The sequence below is a fragment of the Phasianus colchicus genome, chromosome 1 (assembly GCF_987193195.1).
Source record: "Phasianus colchicus chromosome 1, bPhaCol1.hap1.1, whole genome shotgun sequence".
Lineage (NCBI taxonomy): Eukaryota > Metazoa > Chordata > Aves > Galliformes > Phasianidae > Phasianus > Phasianus colchicus.
Genome location: NC_143436.1, coordinates 113,089,794 through 113,107,753, shown reverse-complemented (window position 1 = coordinate 113,107,753; position 17,960 = coordinate 113,089,794). Strand labels below are relative to the sequence as shown.

Genomic DNA, 17,960 nt, shown 5'->3' with positions numbered 1-17,960 from the left:
AGTCATACTGACAGATATCAGTGATAAACAGTCAGCTCCTTAAACATAAATGGTAATAACTACATCAAACCATGAAATAACCTTCCAGCAGCACCCCAGCAGCAGCAGTAACTAGTACATTTCTGAGGAATTGGTAGGGATGTTGATCTTATCCAATTGATTTGATCATCTAGTCTTCCCATATAGCCCAAGGTTTGCCACAGTGCTATTCACACGGTGTAGTCAGAGGGAAGCCCAGCCTCAATGTTTAGTTTTCTTGCCTGTTTGCTTTCTTTCCAGATACAACTGGGTTCATTATTTTAGTGACATCTTTTTCCTCTTCTCTACTTTTTATTTCCTATTTCTCTTCCCCTTTCTATCCTTTCTTTTCATTTTTTATTCTCTATCCTTTTTTTTTTTCCTGTTTGGCATTTGTTGTTACAGCATGAGGACAGCTCTATCAAGCATGTGGGCTCCACCCTCAGACTGACTACCATGAGGTTGATGTCACCTGAGCTTCCAGGCAATGATGACCTTCCTGCCCCACTTGCCAAGATAGTCTGCTACCTGCATTCAATCTCACCTTGTTCTTGGGACTGACAGCTTCACAAGACCTTTTCACAGAAGAAACGTATCATGTAGGACATCAAAGACCTGTTCCTTGAAAAAAATAGGAACTAAGACAAGCAGCTCAAAGTTGACCTGTTATGATTCAGCATGGATGAACAGGGGCTGTTTTCATGAGGGGAAGGATTATTGCATGACTGGCTAGACAATGAACTGAAGCTGAAACACTTTCAACATACAGTTTCACAAAATTATAGGGGTTGAAAAGGACCTCAGGAGGCCATCAAGTCTAACATCTGCTAAAGCAGGTTCCCTACAGTAGGTTGCACAGAAAAGCATTCAGATGGGTTTTGAATATCTCCAGTGAAGGAGACTCCACAACTTCTCCGGGTAGTCTGTTCCAGTGCTCTGTCACCCTGAGAGTAAAGAAATTATTCCTCATGTTTGTATGGAAATTTCTTTGTTCTACTTTTTGTCCGTTGCCTCCTGTTGTACGCACTGAAAAGAGCATGACTCCATCCACTTGGCTCCTGCCCTGTAGATATTTATAAACATCGCTGAGATCCCCTCTCAGTCTTCTCTTTCCCAGCTCTCTCAGGCTTTCCATGTAATGGAGATGCTCCAGGCCCCTCATCATCTTTGTGGCCCTCCACTGGACTCTTTCTAGAAGATCTGTTTTTTTTTTAACTGAGGAGCCCAGAACTAGACACAATATTACAAATGTGGCCTCACCAGGACAGAGCAGAGTGGGAGGATCATCTCCCTCGATCTGCTGACCACACTCTTTTTAATGTACCCCAGGATTAGATTACGCTACATTGGCCTTCTTTGCCACAAGGGCACACTGCTGGCTCATGGCCAACCCATTGGCCACCAGGACACCCAAGTCTCCTCTCCAGCAGATCAGCCCCTAACCTGTCCTGATGCATCCTCCTCAGATGCAGGACCCTACGCTTGCTCTCGATGAAGTTTATCAAGTTCGTCTCCACCCAACTCATGATAAAACATTGACAGATGTGCTCCCTGTAGTATAAACCACCCCAGAGCTGTGGAGCTGATGTCCCCTTCTCCTTGCAAAAGCCTGCTCAGTATGGAACAGTCACACCACGAGGGCTGTGAAGCAGTAGGTAACCCCAGCCCTACCAGGCAGCATGGGGGACGCAGCCAGAGGAAGCTGCCTGGCTTTAGGTAATGGTGAGAGCTTGAGGAACAGATATTTCAGTAGAATGTGTGGACAAAAGGAATACAATTGCTCCCCCACTGCTGAAAGATCTCCAATTGTCAGGCTTTGACCTGACCTACATTGCTAATACCCACTGCAAGTCAGAAGGGCTGCTCCTACACAAATCTGATTAGGGGGATGTTATTCTTTTTCTTCCTGCTTTGCATTCAGAAATTTTGCACATTGTGAAAAGTTGCCTACTTGGGGGAGGATAAGGAATCAGGATTGCTCATCCCTGCCCAAAGTGGAAGCAGCTCTGCCCTACCCAGATGTGCTAGCACTGATACTTTATAAGATTTGCCATGTGTTCTCACAGGAGAAGGGCTGCTCTGGACAGCTTTCCCGGAGCTACTCCCAGCAGCAGAGTGATGGGCTAAGGTAAGGCGATGACAGAGATCTGGCCTGAGGAAAGCTGAATGCGTCCCTAATTGAGCAGGAATTAAGGCGGTAGCAGTGTTACTCCTCTGCCCATCTCAAGCACAAGCACACATTAGTGGCCATCCAAGCATTTGCAGCTGGTCGTAGCAATGCTGAGGATGTGAGCGACTGCTTTGGTGATACGCAAGAATGATTTCTGACAGCAGCCAAGACTGCTGTGGTGCCTGGAGAAAGCACAGTGTTGTCATTGTGTCGGCAGCCAGCAAGAAAAGAGAATTTTTTCCTCCACCTTCTGCATCTATCACCCATTCACCCCTTTTTTATTTTTTAGCACCAGAAGTATTTTGAGTGCAATTAAAAAAGCATTATTAACACTTAATTGGTTTGGAGTCCTCACTGTGATGTTGAGCCCTTGTGCTGATGTCATCCCAGTTGTCATGGATACAGGTGAACAAGCTGCATGAAGTGCAACATCAGCGCCAGGGGGATGGAAAATGGAGGGGGGAACCTGAGGAGGAACCTGAGGCTGAAAATGGGCGAGCAGAAACAGCTGCTATCTCCAGGTGAGAGCAACTGGAAGTGAGGGAAAGGAAAGCAGAGATATTGAGGTTATGGTGTTGCATTCACACTCTACAGTGCAAAGCAGGAAGGCATCTCTGGCACTAAACACTGCAACAGAAGAGCCCCTCAACAGCTAACAATTAGGAGAGGAACTCAGGCTGACATCTCTCCATGTGCACAGTAATTAGAAAGACAAATAGTGCCTTTCTTTCTGTTCAATCTGTCTAATAGGTAAGGAGGGAGAAGCAGAAGGCAAATCCTGGGAAAAAAAGCCAGAAAAATATATACCCTCATGGGAGTATATGTGCTTTTATGTATGCAAAAGACCATCTCTTTTTAACTGGAAGAGATGAAGGGATGCTGTGGGACTAGGTATATGTTCACCTGCACCCAGATAAAATCCTCTAAAGATTTTTCCAAGTATCAACAATAACAATAAAAATAATAAAATTGAAAATAAAGGAATCCCACCTAACTGAGTTGCAGCAGCAGTTGCTCTGCCTGCTTCTATTTCCTTTCTCTTCACTTCATTCTCTTGCTGAGAAAGAAATTAAAATGTATTTTTCATACAATATCTCCAGTACTCTTTTTATGTAATAATCCTCTTTCTGTGCAAGAGGCAGGTCAGCAATAGCTGCAGGCTCCCTCACAATCAGTGCTCATCTCATAAAAATCTCCAGCTTTCCCTGGGATTTTCCAGCCACAACCTATTAAGCATTTGCCTGTGACAAGAAGCCAGTCTTGGGGGGGAGGGGAGGAGCTCTTTCAGATCATGCTGAGGCAAATTTGTATTTATTTACAGGGTGGTTGCATGATTTTTTTTTTCTTGTAATGGAGAATTTAGACTTTTTAAAATGATACTTTGGGTTTGAATTAATAGGCAGTTAAGTCTTAACGTATTCTTTAGCTTTCAACCTAAATAAACAACATTTATTATAAAAAAAATTAAGTTTTAAATTGGACAAGAAGCTGTGGAGTGTTCTTTGCAGTTTATCCCTTCTTTTAATGCCTGACCAAAGGTGTGATGTGCCAAGATTCAGAGGAAGGTCCAACATTGGTCTCTAATATGGATCCTAGAGCACTGAGTTACAGATAAGCTTTGCACAACAGCTGACTACAAATCTACTATTTAATTATTTCACTTAAATCTAAATTACGGATTTCAACAAAAAAATATTTGCTCAGAACATTGATACAGTACTTCTGAAACTGTGAAAATGCGTTTTTCTTATGTTGATATAGCCTAAGTTTCTTTCTGGTGTCCATAGTATCTCTGTATCGCAATTTAAGCCCAGTAGAACACACAAGATGTGGTTCCTATCAAAATTTAAACCTTTCATTTATGCAAATCGATTGCCTTCACTTCTCACTTTGCTATTTTCCAATTTTTTAGCTTTTCCTTTTTCTCCCAGTTCAGAGCAAACAATTTTTTCACATTATTTTTGGTTAATCCTCCAGCACTTTATATAAGCATGAGTGCAACAAACAAGCTGTCAGTGAGATTTTTGCTCCATGTCCCATTCTGAAAGCACTTCACTGTGGTGACCACCACCAGACCACATGTGCAGATGGCTTTTTTAGCAACCTCTATTTCGCGCTGCATCATTTCCAGCCTCTTCCTCAGAGTGGCCATGTGAGAGCAAGGTGAGGCTGTACTGACAGGTGTGAGTGCTCTAAGAAGTAGCCCATGCTCCATCCATGAGAAGAAGAGAGACATTTGAACTGTCAAAACCTACTCTACCTTGGCATTACAAGTCTGGTGGTACAATGGCCTCTTTGAGAGAGAACAGTGATCTCCCCAAGGAAAATCATCAGGGACCACACTCTGTGTCCCTTCCCAGCTCTCATGTGTTAGTGCCTAAACTTTTACATTTTAGTGTAAAAGTTACAAGGGCAGGAGGATGACTGGCTTTGGTATGGCTGAGGTTTCTGTGCTCCTTCTCCATACCACATATCTGCCTCAGTTTGAAACAGCATTTTTCCTTTCAACTCTGTTTCTCTCAGTTTGGCCACAGACCATATTGTTACCTAGTATAATCTATAAACGTACATGAATTTGGAGGACTGGATATAATATAATAACTTTAAAGAGAAGAAGAATCCATGTCTTACTGGAGAATGCAGAGAATGCACATTTATTAAATTTCATGAACCAGTGGAAATTCCCCACCATTTGAACAAAGGGAGTATGTTTCTGTCACAGTGTTACTACTCCATTGCCTGTGGGGTTGTGTGGTCTCCTTCACATCATCTCTGCAGTTCCATTCAGCCCTGGCCTGAATGCTGTTCATAGAATCACAGAGTCTTTAAGATTGGAAGGACCAATAAGATCATCTAATTCAACCATTAACCCATGCGTGTGATTGCTCTAGACCATGTCCTCAGTGCCACATCCACATGGTTCTTGAACACCTCTGGGACGGTGGCTCCACCATCTCCCTGAGCAGCCTGTGCCACTGCCTCACCACTCTTTCTAAGAATAAAATTTTCCTAATATCCAATCTGTTCCTCATTTAGAGATGGATATGCTTTCATTCTAGCCTGATGTCTTCTATACTTCAGGTCACTTGTCCTATCCCTTCCCCAACAGGTGAGGGAGAGGGCCTTATCTCAGGGCCTGCTGTGAAGTTCGACACCTAACAAATGACCCTGAGATGCTCAGGCCCTTTGGTAGTGTAATGAGATCACATCCACATGTGCACCTGCATGGAACATTCCCAGTAACATGCCTCTGTGGCTATAGGTGTGACCATAGTTACAGGTTACTGGTGAATCCCAGGAAGGACTTCCTCAATCAGCTGGTGTGTGATAGTCAAGTTCTTGTGGTATATGACCTTTTTGTATGCATAGGCCAAACAGCCACAGAGCCATCATCACTGTTCACTCACCCTGGGCTGGAAGCCACTGTCCTCCTTCAGCAACAGGGGTGGTTTAACCACAACAGAGATACCTCCTGGTATAAGATAATCCAGCCAGGCCTGTTCCCTCACGGGCTCACACCTACCCTCACCTGAAATCAGGCTTTGGTCAAAAGCACAAAGGCGAGGGCATCTCTGAGTGTGGTCAATGGCAAAGCCCAAGCAGAGCTCGCAGTGATGGACAGAAGTCAGAGTGCTTTAACTTAGCAGTGACCAGGTGCTTGAAATCCACTAGCTCTCCCAGCTTGCCCAGCAGCATCTGTTGCCTGGAAGCAGACAAGCATCTGCATTTGCCTGAGGCTGCAGATCTTGGCAAGTGCCCACCAGTGCCTGACTGCAGCCACTCTCCTCTGAAACTGGGTCTTCAGAAACAAATAGAAGAAGGTACCAACACTGTATGTGACCTTGAACTGCCATACTGTGCGTGTTGCAGCCAAAGGAAGTGAAGTGGCAAAGTCTGGATTCCAAAAATAAAAGAAAATTTGCCTCAAGGTCTTTTGGTGTCTTTTTTTTTTTTTTAATTTCTTTTTCTTTCCATCTTTTTAATTTAAAGCATAGAGAAAAAGAAGAGGCTAGTACCATAAACATCATTGTGGAAACACATAGACAGTAACCTTTAATACAATGAAAACAACTAGCACTGAAATTGTAGTCATTCCTTTGCAGCTATGCTGTCAAACCTCCAAAGATTTGGGCTTTTTAATTTATTATGTGTGTGTCATGAGAGTATCTGCAGATGTCCTGCGCATGTTATGCTTCCAATCTCTGGTCTCTCCTTCTCTCTTATTTATTTTTAACTGTTACTGTTAAGAAAAACAAAATATAGTAGAAAAAAATTAAACTTCTAACTACACTGATGTGTACACTAGCATATAGGCATGTAGTCTTAATTAGTAAAATCCTGACTTAGGACTCCAAGGAGACACTGTGTTAAGCAGTTGGAGAAGTCTGGTTCAAATACTGTAATCAGAAGCCAGACTCTGGTGAAGTCAGCAAAGCTGTTCCCATTTGAATTTTCTGAATTTAGCTACAGTGCTTTATTTCCAGCCCTGCCTCCATTCCCTGTCTTGTGTGAAATGAAATAAGTAATTTTCAGCTTAGCTTCTCCCTGATAGGGATCTATGTCACGAAATCATCACATACCAGACACTCTGTTTAACTGCAAGTGCTAGAAGCTTGATAGCTGAGCTTCTGTTGCAGATACACTCAAGGAAGAGTCTATATGGCTTTTCAAAGGCATTCCCTCTACAGCAAAGGATACTTACAGGTCAGCACTAAAACAAACTGGGAAGCACTGGGGAAACTTCTACTGCTTTTGAGTCTGTTGCAGTTGCTGCTACTTGTTCTGCCTTAATATGACCAAAGAAACATGTCCATCAACTCCACAACCAAAGTAAAAAAAAAATAACAACAACAACAAACAAACAACCTCAAAAACATGCCAACAACCGAGAGAAAAAAAAAAATCCTAAGAAAAAATTACATAAAAACCAATAAAAACTATTTCACCCCCAAATGACAGCGAAGCCTATATGGTAAGGATATCTCTCATTTTTTAACCAGCAGTTGTCGCAGCAGGAAATGGCCACTGCAGGCTTATAATTGCTTGATTTCAAAGGGGGTAAATCTTTCATTTTCACCTCCTCTCTGTCTTTAAATTATTACTTGGAGTGTTAGCCTTTGTTGCTGCAGTTCTTATCAGCCCTGCAGGAGACAGTGATTGCCTTGTATCGGAAAACTACAATGAAATTAAACATTAATTGGTTGTTTAAATGGGATATAATATAGACCTTGAAAGACTTAAAGATAAGTATTCCAAATTGTTTTCAGATTTACTGTGAGAATATACACCTGGGATGATTAAAAGAAAATACAGCAAACTCAATTCCAGGGAAAAGCCTGATCATTTAGTATGATGTCATTACCAAAATTAAAGGAGGAACATTTTCCACGCACCGTCTCCGATTTCCTCCCTCTGGTATGACAGGTCATAGCTTATTTATGCATCACAGTGTCTCCAAAGAGCAAAAACAAACAGGCAAAATAAATAGATGAAAAGCAGCAACATAAGCATTTACTCGTTTCTTGCTAGCTCTCCTAAGGGAAAAACCTAAACCTGTCGAAAATGTTAATAAGAAGGGGCATGAAAAGGAGACAGAAACAAGCAAGTGCCCATGGCTCCAAAGACAGGTTTTGCAAGCTATAGATATGGTAAGCAGATGCATGCCCAAAGAGGCAAAAATGTTTCAGTCTCACTTTCCAGGAAGTGCTCAGGAGCTCATACACCCTCAGGAAAACATGGCCCCATGTCTGAGATGAAAATTCCAGTGCAAACAGTTGTCACATTCCATATTTCCCATAAAAGTGCCTTTTAGCTGAAATCCCACGCATGGCTTGGCCCATAGGAACATGTCCAGTGACTCACCTAAGCAGAACTGCTCCCTTTGTACCACAGAGTTTCCTGGAAAAAAAGCTAAAAGTAAAAAATGCTTGTAGTCTTGAATGGCTGAGCTGTGCTCAACTTTGTCTTCAGATGCTAAATAGCAGGGGAGTACCATTGCTATCTGAAATAAAATGCAGGCATAGTCAGTCCACAGCATCCTGTTCTACTGCAACAGGGATTGCAGCTACCCAGGTATGTTTAGGCTGGAGGAATGTCATTTAAGCATGATGTAGTGATGTAGAATAAGGGGTGGAATGTCATGGTTTTGTGATTTTTGGTTATCGGTATTCCACATCACAACATCATGTAGGGCACTGGGAGTTTAACTGTTATTGCTCAAGTTCTGGGTACCTGCCCGGAAGAGAAGAACTACATTCCCCAGGGGACTTTGCAGTCACAGAGAGGAGATACAACTCCTGGCAAGGTCACCTGATGTGCTCTTCTTTGTCCGCTCTTCTTCGTGGGCTCTCCTCCCGTCTCCCTGCTGCTCACCTGGACTGCGCATCTCACCTCAGCGTTGTGGTGAGGCCTCTCCACCTTTCAAACATTCTCTCTCTCATTATATTTGATTGATTAGCTTCAGTTCTAATTATATTGTATTATGGTGTGTTATCTTGCATTCTGATACTATATTTAGTAAATTAGTTTGTTTCTCCTCAGATCATTGCCGCTGTTTTTAATTATTTTGGGGTCCCCTGTTCCCTTTTTCCGGAGGCACGGATTTTGGCGAAATCCCTCTGCCCCACTAGTCAAAGAACTGGGCTGAACTAGCCTATAAATCATTGACAAGGAACTTCAGCAACATGAGATGGAAGGGAGCTGCAGTGATCCTCACGCAGTTCTTTACACCAAGACTTTTCGTAGGTGTGCTCTCCTGTCACCCAATGCTGTACATACTGCATAAAGGACTGTTCTGTGAGAACACAAAAGGAGAAAATAGTGCAAAATATGCTCTTTGCAGAACTGATCACAGGTGATTTGGAACCAGTCTTCCATGTGGCAGGTGGCTCTGGCAGTGAAAGGGCTATAAAAAAGATATTTGGAGACCTCTGCCTTTACTTCTCACCAGCTGTTTGTGCAATAACAGCGGAACAGCAATTACAGGTGAGAAGATTTAGTTTGGATACGCCTTCAAAGTTTACTGACACAGAGACAGTGCGTGTCTTGAGAATACCAATTCCTGTTCATAACCAGAGTTTTCTTCCACACCTTCTTTCCATCACTTCTAAAAGGGGCATATACAGTGTGTGAATTACAAAATACAATCATAAAACTATATTCATTTTTTTCTAGACCATCACTGATGACTTTTTTTTAAAAGTCAAAAAACAGACTGAGAATTCAAGAGGGAATTACAGAGCCTCATCTGTGAAGGACAGGAGAACCAGATGAACTTCAAGCCCTTCCTGCAGTAAGTTTAATGAAGAAGTGCTCATTAAGTAAGTGGTTGTTTGAAACCCCTACCTAGCTGTCACTTGGGTATACAGAACTGCAATTTCAGAGCATGGAGAAATCCTGGATCAAAGCTATTTCACTTGCAGCAATGTATTCTCTCCTGATACTATCTGAGGAAAAAACAAAGAAAAAAAATGAGAAAAGGGAAGGCAAAACAAGGTGAATTCTAATGGCACTTAAAAACTTAAGATTTTTCTACTTACAGGGATCCAGTATTTGTTTCTGGGCTACACAAAAGACTCAAATGCTTCTTTAGAATATTTTCTGCATCTACAAAAATGAAGATGACTATTTGGCTTTTAAATAAGAGAACTCAAATTATCTGTGGCACAAACAAAGTGTTGTTAATGGCTGGGATCTGGATGCAGAGTAGCCTCAACACTAGTGGCTACCTTCATTACTGCATAAGTAGTTTCTCCCTTGGGGAGAAACAAAAACAAAAAATGTCTCTCCCAACCCCAAGCCTCACCTTATTCTGGAGAAAACAAATGCACTCAAGTGAGCAACTTTTCATCAGCAAAGATACTATGGAAAAACCCCGTTGATGAGCATGTCTATTAGAAGGGTTTCCGTATTTGTTTTATTAGTATCTTTTCATAGTCACAGAGTACATTCATATGGCACGCTGATGTATGAAAGATTTTAGTTCTGGACAATGAAGTTATTTGCTGAGAGCTGGGAGCTATCTGCTCTGTTCCTGTGCCAGCCCTGTCCTTCTCCTTCTGGGCAGTCCCACCAGTGCAGCATGTGTGTCTCTGAAGGTGGCTGACAGCAGATTTGGCAGCTCTAAGCCTGCCAGGGCCTGAGCAGGGCTGCAGAATTTAAAATCAATGTTAGACCTTCGGAGATGTGACCTGAGTGCAGATAATGTTTGCCTATTACAATGATTTCATGATTTGATGCCTGAAGTGTTAATTCCTTTAGAAAATTTAGACAGCAATAGCACTATGTTGGCAAGAAATAAGATGGTCTTAGATCCCATGAGTGACATTGCTTAATAGCAAGAGGTAACAGATTCAGTGGGGGAGTAGGAGGGTGGTACTACAAAAGTCTTTGACCCGAAAAAACCGCATGTAGGAATAAACAGTGTCAATTTTCTGCCTCCTTTCCCTTAGTACCAGCAACAGCCATGCCCTTGAGGAGGATCCCATTGGTCCCTGTCCTTAAAGCATCATTCAGGCACATCCTTTAGCAAATTTGTCCACCTCCCTAGCAGCTCAACAGAGTGTCATGGAATCCATGCCAACACACCATCATATCTACACTGTCCAGCCTCACATGTGGCCAGAAACCCTTAAAACATCATCCCAAACCAGGGCATAGGAGGCCTCCCAACAAGAGATCTGGCCTGCCTGCTCCCTTCTCCCTCTCTGCCCAAGCAGAATACAGCCCTCTCTCTTCAGTGAACTACTTCTGCTTTGCTCTTGGTGGGCAGCACACATGCAGTATCTCACTGTCAACAGTTTGCAATGGGATCATGCCTTTGAGGGAGAGCAAACTCCCACCTGGGCCCAGTGCCAGGATGATCAGCTGAGGAGTGAGTAGAGGGTGGCCAAACCTCCCAAGCACTCACTCAAGCATAAGGCTTGCCTTTAGAGCTGGATGGAGCAGCCTCGACACTGAAACCCATGTCTCTTTAAGCTCCTCAGAAATGGCTGCCACAGAGCCCAGGCTGGTGGTGGGTCTCCACCTCTGCATCATGCAGGGTAATGCAGCTCCAGTAGTGCCTGAGAAGCCAGAGATTAGGATGCAGATGGAAAACTCTCTTCTGGGGCCAACTCACTGAGTCAGTCCTCAAATGCACTAAAAAAAAACCTACAGACCCTACCTGGATGACAATAATTACATGTCTCATTTTGTAGTGTGCTTCCCTAAACGTTTCCATCTAGTTTTTCTCAAGGAGGTAATTTTGTTAGATTTTTGTTGGTCCTCCTATTTTCCTGCTATGTTTAGTCTCTCAACAGGAAATTATCTACTTAACATAGGATATGTGTCTGCTTCCTACAAAAGTTATGATAAATCCAACTTTGCAAAGTGCTGAGAGCAGTTAATACTCTGAGGATTTAATTTGAGGCACAGCAATGAGGACTCAGAACTAATATCAGAGTGGTAGAGATGATACATTTGGAAAAAGTTTTATGGAAAAGGTAACTATCTGCAGTGTGTTTGCCATATGCACTGGGAGTATAAGTGAGGATATAAAAATGTCATATTTTTTAAGGCAGGCACCAAGCAACACGTACATTAGTGGCAGACAGACCCAAAACTTTGACACAGGAGAGGAATGCCTGTCTTCCCTGCCATGTACTTCTTGCAGGATGCATTTGACACAAACAATGTGTACTCTTGATAGGAAATGTCTCAGACACCACCAAACAGAATACCAAGGCATGCATCTGATTTTGTTTCATCAGTCATTGTGCTCTGGGCTATGAACACCTGTTTTGTAGTTTGATAGTAAGCCACAGAACTGTGGCTATATTTATATGCCACATATATATCTACATGCTTATATATATATAAGGATGGAGTTAGTTCATTCCAGAGGAGAATGCTATCAAACCAGTTGATCAAACCTACAATCCTCTGAAATTGCCTTTGGCTGTGCTCTGATTTGCCTGAATATAATTCTATGTGTGCACCAGGATGTTCTGTGTTTCCAAAACCTTCTACTATTCTAAACCTTGAAAGAAAAATAAGCACATGTGCTTTTAAAAAGAGGCACAATGGATCTAGGATTGTTCATATTACTTTATTTAGAGATACTTCTAGCAACGACCAAAAGTGATTTGGCTTTTATGTAGTGCTGTTCCCGCAACAGATTAAAAATATATTGTCTATATGCTTCATCTGTTCTCATTTGTAGCACTACTGAATGCTATAACCCTCTTAAAGATCTCATTTATAGAGCTTCAGTCCCAGGATCGTACTGGTAGTAACACCTCTATTAAAGAGTTAATTTTTCCAGATAACAGCAAAAAGCCAGACTGCAGCCCATTGTGGGAAAATGTTCAGTCTCAAGTAGGTTACTGTAGTCTGAGGGTTACACTGGGAACAGAAGTCTGTAGGAAAAAAATAAAGTTCTTCAAAATTTCTGGGAGGCAGCAGCTGCTTGTGGGAAGTTGACACGTTTCTAACTTGATTACAAGGTCCCGAAAATTCCATCTATGCATTCAAGGCCACTTGCTGCCTCCATGCAAAGTGTCATCCGTAGTATGAAGACACATAGGTGGGGTGTTCTTCTGCTCTGAGGGACCCTGCGGCACACTGAAAATACTCTGAGTAGCAGTGGTCAACAGACAGCATCCTTCACAAACCATCACCATGCTTTAGCCTGTGATCTGCAAGCAGTTATGTTCTCAGGAGAAAATATGCACTAGTCCTAGCTTTCTGAAACAATTTTTTTTGTTTTTGTTTTTCTTTTTTCCTCCTTTTTTGAGAGAGAAAGAAATGGGATTCAGAAGAGGATGGGCATTAGCCACATGAGTATTTTGGCCTCTCCCTTGATCACTGCAATAAGAGGATATCCAGCCTGGAAAGCTCTGAGATACACTGCTGATCAGCAAAGGAGAGACAATATCCTGCCTGAGTACACGACTACTCTCTGGTTGGAGTGGGCTTTGTCCTGATCCACAGCCTTAACCTATGCCCTTTCCTTTCTGTAGGCTTAAGGACTCTACTGTGTACCTGGCACACACTCTCTCAAGCACCTTCTGCTTGCAATAGTCCGATAAGGCTGAATTGGAGCCCTCTCAGCTACAGAGAGATATCTCAGTAGCCTTTCATTTTACTCATTTCCTGTTTCATAGCCTTACCCTATGTGAAATATCATAACTCTTCATTCCTGATGACTTGAATGCATCACATTCAGTGAGGCTACACTACAGAGAGCTTTTGAAGAGTAGTAATAATGAAACCTCTCTAGTGCTTTTTATCCAGCGTGTAAAACGCAACCTTGTGGAGGTTTTATCATCCCTTCTCTATCCAGGCATGAAACATCAACATACAAAACCGCTAAGTGCTCTGTTCCTCAAAGCTGTCTTCAGTCAACAAACCTTTGCCACCTGTAAGGGATTAAATTCACACATTTTATAACAGACAAAGCCAGAACTAGAAATTGGCCATAATGCACTCAGAACAGCTTCTTTAGCTTCTGGTTGAGGCAGAGGGGAAAGGAGGGGACTTGAATGTGAGGTGGCCTCATGCTGCATAATCTGTGCTCCTCTGGACTCTTTTATCTTTGATCTTCATGCAGCTGACATACTATAAAGTTAAGGCCTTCTGACTACTGTTGTAGGCATTTTATTTTGCAATTTCTACTTTTCTTGGATGACTATTTGCATTGGCACTGTCAATGTTAAATGATTTGAGAGGAAAAGATTCAGATTCTGACATTTGCCTTTCATTGCATCCACGCAATTGTTCTGCTTATAACAGTTTCTACATGGAAAAAAATTCTGTTAGAAGTACATTGCTATTTTTTTCCATCATCAAAGAAACCAGTTTCACCCAGAGCCTTATTAATAGTGTAGGTGGAAGTGGAACACTAACAGCGAAAACCCAGCAGGCATAATATGCTTGTTTTTCTTTTTTTCTTATGAATACTAATTCTACACTGCCTATTGCTCTTTTGGAAGAGTCTGATTAGAACAAAAAGAACTGATATTAGCATTAATTGAGAAAAGTTAATCTCACAATGCAGAAAGATAAATGACCTGACTGGGACAATGCAGAATTGTGATGGAATCCAGAACTTTGCTAGCATTTTCACACAAAGGTATCATAGATTCTTAATTCTGAATTATGTATTATTAATTATGCATCTGTTTTTCTTTTATAAAACAAAAACAAAACAGGATTACTTCAGAATCATATTTTCTTTTATTCTTTTTGGTTTATTATCAAGTACTGATGGATGGTAGCCAAATAGCTACCAAATTTTGCATGCTTTTTTATTCATTTTCCAGATCTGCCTCTGGCAACATGTATGTAGATTCAGCATCAATCCCAGTGATATCAGTCTCTATTGAATTTACTGAGATTAGACTATGGCCTTTCATTTCCAGCTCTCTGCTGAGGAACGTGCTGAACTAATTGACCAGAGGAAGTGTTCATTTTTGTATGTCATTAAAAAATTATAAAGGTAAAATAAAATAAAATTCACCTTGCAAGAATGATAGGCCTTAGAATTAGCAAGTTAAATAAACAGGGCTCCTATTCCAGTTTACTGAAAAGCCTGTGGAAAATAACAGTACTTGTATGATATGTTTGACTATCTCCATAGATCTCTCCATTTGGACCTGTTTCTGAAGAACACCATCAGAGTACTGGTGCAGGAGACAGGCCCTTCAGCCCTCCCAATGGAAATGTTCTTCACTTCTGCCTTTTGTGCACTCCCTGAAGTGAAATGGGACACTTCCAGCTTCTCTCCTGTTAGCTATCTGCTTGATAACAGAAAGCTCATAAGGACTCGTGTCAGGAAGAGGCAGAAAGAATGAGCTTCTCTAGCCTTTTTTTCACAGGATTTCCTGTGAAACAATGTGCTCCTTTGCTTGGTTGATGAACCAAGAGGGCTATTAACAGGAGCATTAAAAAAATTAATTATGCATAAAATCTGCAGTCTTGATTTGTGCATGAAATATGGCAAGTTTAATACAATGTCACCAAAGAGTTTTGTTTTACATTAATAGATTTAATTAGCTCTTTCTTAAATAATTGTGAAAGCAAGTGTGGTAAGTTAACTTGGCCAACTCAGAGCCCCCCACCCAGCCTCTCACTTCCGTTCTTTATTGAGAGAGGAGGAGAAAGTGAGATGACAGAGCTTGTGGGTCAAGGATAGGAAGATTGCTCACAAGTTCCTATCACATGCAAAACTGACTCAGCTTGGAGAAGATTAATTTAATTTACTACCATTTAATAGCAGAACGGGATAACAAGAAACAAAAGGAAAACTAAAAGCACTTTCTCCATATCCACGTTCTTTCCAGGCTCAACTTGACTCTCTCACTTCTAGCTGTTCTACCACTTCCCCCACCCTGAGTGGTGCAGCTGAATAGTGAATGTGGGCTGCAGTCAGTCCATAATATTTGGTCTCTGCTGCTCCTTCTCCACACTATTCCCCTGCTTCAAGTGGGCTCCATTCCATGGGATACAGTCCTTCATGAACTGGTGTAGCACGGGTCCATACCAAAGGTGCAGACTTTCAGGAATGGACTGTTCCAGCATGGATCCCCCATAGGCTGCTGTTCTGCCAGAAAACATGCTCCTGTGGGGGTATCCATAGGCAGGGCCTCCTTCAGACCTCATCCACTGCTGCACTGTGGGCTCCTCCATGGCTGCACGTGGAGATCTGCTCCGTTTGTTGCCCACGGGCTGCAGAGGGACAGCCTGTTCTTCCATGGGCCTCTCCTGGGCTGCAGGGAGCTGCTGCTGTGTGCCTGGAGCACCTCCTGTCCTCCTTCTGCACTGACCTTGGTGCCTGCAGAGTTATGTCTATCACATTTTCTCACTCTCTCACGGCTGCTGCATGGTCTTTTTTAGCCTATCTGAACTATTCTATCACATAGAGGCCACCAGCTGGGCAGGTGGGCTCAGCTTTGGCCGATGGCATGTCCTTTTGTAGCCAACTGTATGTGTCACAGAGGTCAACCTGCAGCCCCCTTTCTTCCAAAATCTCACCATATAAGCCCAATACAGAGAGATCTCAGAAGAGGTAGATAAAGAAATTTCAGAATTTTAATCTTTAAGATAATTTTTTTCTACCAGTGTTGTGCTTTGATTTCATCAGTTGTGTTTCTTTTTATAATGCCTTAATGTTTTACAAAGTTAGGGCAATTTAGCATAGAAGAAAGGGAACAAAATTAAAATATAAAATGCCGTAAGTCTTTTTTCTGATGGGGGCATTTATTTTATGCATGGCTGACCATGGAAATAACCTACTGAATGCTTTTGCCTCCTCAGATTAATTCCCAAGAATGGGGCCTTGACATTTTTCCTAGTTGTCCTTTTGAACTTTCATGTTATAATCCATAAAAGACTTTGTGATAAAATCCTAACATTTTTACAGTGCTTCTGTGCAAATTTTTAAAGAAGCCTCAACTGCTTTTGTGTCATCCCTCTGTTGTAGGGATAAACACTTCCTGCTTCCATCCTGGCCTCTTTGATAAAGAAAACTAGCTGAAATGAAGTATTTTCTTCTGGGCAGAAGATTATGGTTGCCCAGGTAGATGGCTTTGAGGATCAAAACTGGCCACTATCTTGTGGCCAGCTGTCTTAGGGTGACTTGTAGCTGAGGAGTGGGTTATGTCTGTCTACATACACCTGTCTATGTCCTCCTCTTATTGCTGCCTGAAGAAACCACGCCAAGCACGTTTTATCCCATGGAAAGGAAAAATCATGCAAAAGAACAAACACAGCCTTGGCTGTATTCACTTTTCAGAGGACTTTCTGATGACTTAACAGTAAGGTTTCAATCCCTCTCCTTTTCCATCCTACCTCTTTGCTGGGGTTTCTTTTATGAGAAATCATGGAATACATGAAAGGATGATGCTGTTGTTTTGGTGCTTGTTGGCTTAAGGAGATACAGGAGCTCAACAAAAACAACAAATGATGTTAAAAACGTTGACATTAAATAGCTTGTTCAGATGGAGAGAGTAAAGAACAAAAGCATCCAAACCAATATCCTCTGAGGAAGATCCTGGCACAGATGTTTAATACAGGCGTCTCATAGCTCAGTCTTCTGACTGAAAAAAGAAAAAAAAAAAAAAAAAGCCAGAAAAATCTAGAGTGTAGCTAATAGCTAAATTGGAAAGGACAAACTTGGAAGTGCAGCCTCTTCCTTTTTTGAGCCCTTCCATGATCACATGCTTTCCTCAGACCTGAAGGGCCAGTTAAAACCAAGGAATCACTTCATAATTCAATGCCATGACAGAACATGAATGTATTTCCAAAAACTGAAGCCTTCTGAGACTTGGAGAGCTTGTGGTTTGGCCCATGCTGCCTTCTCATTATGGTTATTTGCTTAGGGTGGCTATTGCACGATTCCAGACTGATGATCAGGTACAGTTTCTGCTACTTACAGCCAAGCAACCACTGCCCCCAAGTGCCCATTTGAGGGCTATTTTTTAAGTCACAGGTTCAGAAGGTTTCACATGTATGTGAAGATCTCTCAGGCTGTCTCTCAGGCTACTGACTATGCAATCTCAACCTGGCTAGCTCTGGCAGTGGTTTGCAAGTCTAAATCTTTAACATCCTTTACTATCCCACGAGCTATTCTCTCCTCAATGAATAACTATCCTCTCTAGAAACCATGCTATGTATTTTTTAATAAATCTGTCTCCTATGGCATTGCTTTTACACCATACACAGTGAAGCAACAGTTCCTTGAAAGCCATTTCATTGTCAAGATCTATGCCAGACTACCTTGCAGTTTTGCTTT

General features: G+C 42.0%; 1 long non-coding RNA gene across 2 annotated transcripts; it reads left to right on the top strand.

The window, feature by feature from the left end:
- The first annotated feature begins 2,607 nt into the window (after nt 1-2,607).
- Nucleotides 2,608-15,086, top strand: LOC149919960 (uncharacterized). Of its 2 annotated transcripts, none has more exons than XR_016471182.1 (3): nt 2,608-2,709; nt 9,362-9,479; nt 14,808-15,086. It is a non-coding gene; the product is annotated as an uncharacterized LOC149919960 (long non-coding RNA). The 2 variants fall into 2 exon arrangements; XR_016471289.1 differs by having other exon boundaries at nt 9,362-9,507.
- The last annotated feature ends 2,874 nt before the right edge of the window (nt 15,087-17,960 follow it).